Below are 3,892 nucleotides of genomic sequence, written 5' to 3'. Positions count from 1 at the left end.
GATCAAGGTGGTGGCCCCGTCGGCAGGGCAGCAGGTGGTAGACACAGCAATCCAGATCCACGGGGGAATGGGGGTGTGCCAGGATACAATCTTGGCGAGGGCGTTCGCCTACATGCGCTCGTTGCGGATCGCGGACGGTCCTGATGACGTCCACATGAGAACGGTGGCGCGTTATGAGTTGAAAAAGGCGATGGAGGGAGCAACAGGGCCAGCTGCAGATGCCTGGTATCGCAGCGGGGGAGAATTTGCGAAAGAGAATGGGCAAAGCAGACTCTGATTGTGTACGAAATGTTTAAGACTTTATAAGGAAAAAACTTGCACTTTCGGACACTTACGAGCTTCAAAAGAAAGTTTGACTGAGATTTGTTTCGCAGTCCGTGTATTTACAGTTACAGTCAAGCTTGACAATAGGTCTCCAGGCATGCAGTACATTCCCGTGTGACCGTCCAAAAGTTTTCTCTGTCCTGTTCCGGAAGGGAGGCTGCAAACAGGCAGGCAAGGCATTTCTTGAAATCCATCTGCCCCACCTGATCTTCTCCATTTCGAAGTATATCACGTATCTCTGGTGCTGTCAGTGGATCTGCGGGGATCCCAAATAGCTCATTGAATTCCAGGGCGCCGCGCAGCCCTGTAAATCCACTTTTTCCGCTCGAAACGACCCGATTGGGAATGTACACTATCGCCGTGACATTGGGCTGGCGGCATCCAAAAAAACTCACTTGCGTTGCATGCTTGGGATCTTCAAAGCCGGGTTGGGGTATATCTGCTGGCAAAGTGTGTTCATCGCTGTAGGCAGAAAGGCGGAACAAGTCATTCATGCTGGGGTTCGGGGTCGGCCAGCACGAGAAGTCCAAGAGGGGCGAGCAGGCACTGCAACACCTCCCGTTCAAAGGGCCACTGAGCTCGTAGAATGTGTTAGATGTGCATCTCGTGGCTGCGTCAGATGCACAGTTGGCTAAGGGCGCTCTCGACAGAGGAGGGTCTGTCTCCTCTGCTCCCTCTGCCCCGCCTGAATCAATGACGATCATCACGTCTGCCATCCGTGTAGGCGTGACAAAAGGCCACGCAGGATTGTTGAAGGTGGCGGAGCCATCCCACATCGGCGCTTCAATGCTGCTGAACAAGCCCGGGGAACCACCTTCGACAGCCGCCTGACTCGGTCCCGTGTGTCCGAAAAAAGGATTACTTATCGACACGGGTTGGCATGCGCTCCCCGCCTCTCCGCAAACCAGCGACTGTAATGTGCCTCCTGCGTACTCTAGGGCTAAGGGGAAAATCCATCCAGACACGCCCATGAGCCAGGATAATTGATCCAATTTGGTGGTGCAGCGTTTGCTCGCATCCGATAAATCTGTCCCCAACAGGGCAGTAGGATAAGATACGTGCACGTCACCCTTGTGCACACCCACGTCGAAAGGCGAAACCTCCCATAGAAAAGGTTTAGCTCCCTGGCCTTTTTGCAAAATGATCAAGGGTAAAGGGGCTTGGTGCTCAGCAAGCAGACCGTGCTCGAGCAGACCCGACATGGTAACCCCGACGCCCCCGTCTAGGGATGAGGTGCCCAGCAACTGGTAACCCAGGGCCCGGCCCCAATACTCGGCCAATGCTGAACTCCCCAACTGCGTGGGTTTGATTCCTGGGCTTTGAAATTTGAGTTCGCTCTGGCACAGAATGCTGGCCGAGGTCGCAGCCGCTGAGGGCTGGGAGGCGAACGGTGCGACCGGCAAGGAAGCGACCCCGTTGACTCCGAAATTGGTCAAAACATCGTTCGCGCAAAATGTGCCGTCAAAAATGCTTTTGCTTACATCTGTCAGGCGCTCTTCAATATAGGATCCGGGGTCCACCAAAGCCTCCTCCTCCAGACTCGCCCCATACACACCGCCCACAAGCCAACTTCCTCCCGAAGACCCTGCCATCCACGTTGCTAAATCCAACACACCCGCTTGAGCGAGACCGGAAGTGACTCCAGCAGCATTATATAACGAGCGCTTCCCTCCGCCTGAAACCGCGATGGCCAATTTGAGATTGGGAGGTGTCGAATAATTCATCGGAAATAGATGTTCGTCTATAAATGCAGCAAGTTTTGGCCCTGTTTTTAGACTGCGTTGTTTTACCCATTCGCTCTCTTCGGGATGAAGACCCTCGAATGAGCCATCGTCGAGAACATTAGATGGTGAGGTCGTTCGCTCGCGGAACATCGGGCAGGCACTCTGTTCAGAAAGCCTCTCAGGAATTCCAGATCCCACATTCGAGAGCCCTTGCGCGGCGTCGCCAGGAAGGCAGACCCTACTCTTTGCTGGACTTAGACTGCCTGATGGTTGTCTGTTGCGCGTGACAAGAGGTATAACAGTGACATCCATTCGCAGCGGCGCTGAGGAGGAGCGAGACCGAAAGATGATGGCGTAATCCTGAGCGTAATCAGCTGCAGCGTAATTGTCCGTGTGGAAGGCTGTCTCATCATCCAAAAGAGCCGCACTCTGATTTACATTCCCTTGGGCCCATTTTAGAAACCTTGGGCCTCTCTCACCGCCGGTGCTACTGTAGTCGCTGCCTGCACTCAACTTGAGGCCCTGATGGCTCAGAAATTCCCGCATGGCTTGGAGTGTCTTTGGCGACTTACTTCTGTCCTTCTGACCTCGCAGGCGCCAATAGAAGGGAGATACCTTCATGTTAAGCCTCAGACGGACCTGTTTATCCCTTCGCAAGGTCTTGAAGGCAAACATACGCTTTTCGCGCCCCGTCAGCTGAGTCCAATCGCCCTCTTTCCGAGAACTTCTGTACACTGCTGTCACACGGTACTGCGTTGGCTGAAGGACTGCATTATCCTCTGATGCCACCACATCCGGGATCAAATCTCCGGTAAAGTCGCTATCAGCCAAAATGATGGGAATGAAGAATTTGAATGTCGGAGAGGCGGCGTAGGCTTGAAAGGTGTGCGTGGGCGCGGGGAGGTTGACTTGCGAGACACTGACAGCTTTCGCCCCCGCCTTGAGATTCGGTAGCCGGGCAGGCCCTTTTTGAACACTGGATATAACACTGACTGAAGTTCCGTTTTGGGCAAGCAGCGTTTGTAACCTGCCAGATACTTGATGAGTCTTGATGGCTCTCATTCCAGCAGTTCCTCTCATGGACACGACGGCAAACATCCGCCGAATTCCCCCCCCTAACATTCTCCTCCTTCCTTTCCTTGATGTATGAGTGCTTGCTCTCTTAACACTACGCATATACTGCAAGACCGCATTGCGGGCACTCTTAAAACTGACGGACAAGGTCTCAATGGAGCTCTCGCACACATCCTGCAAAGTTGTAGTTTTAGTGACAAAAAGATCGGCGGGGAGTTGCCCATCCAGAAAAAAGTCAAGAACGGCATCGGCCGCCTGTAAAGAACTGCTGCGCGATAATGTCTTGTCAAACTGGATGCGAAAGTGGAATGTGAAGGGAGACCCAGGACATGCCACAGACGTCGCACTGGAACATGGAGAACGTCCAAGTACTCCAAGGAGGAGGAAGGCGAGGGCAAGACAATAGCGCGCCATGACGCCGGAAACACCAGGCTGCGATACTCTTTTCAAATCCCTATTGATAATGCCCCAAAATTCAAAGCGCGTGAGTCATTCAGTCCGTCCATTCCCCCCAAAGAGCCTTTCTCCCGATTACCACATGCTCATATGGGCCGTCCGTCGGACGTTGCTTTCTTCCTGGCGAGCGAGCACCGCCTCCCACCACAGCCTTCTTTGCTTCCGTGTTCCAGAAGGCCCGCCGCCTGGGCCGGAAAAGCAGGAATATGCCCGACTGTTGTGGACACTTGGGCGTCTTAAGGACGCGATTGGTGCCTTTGTCGCGAGTTATGGCCGCACTTTTCTTCTTCACGTCGGTCCTTTTTTTTTTTTTT

Source organism: Nannochloropsis gaditana, assembly GCF_000240725.1.
Source record: "Nannochloropsis gaditana CCMP526 unplaced genomic scaffold scaffold227, whole genome shotgun sequence".
NCBI lineage: Eukaryota > Eustigmatophyceae > Eustigmatales > Monodopsidaceae > Microchloropsis > Microchloropsis gaditana.
The sequence above is the reverse complement of the archived record's forward strand: the minus strand, read 5'-3'. Positions refer to the sequence as shown.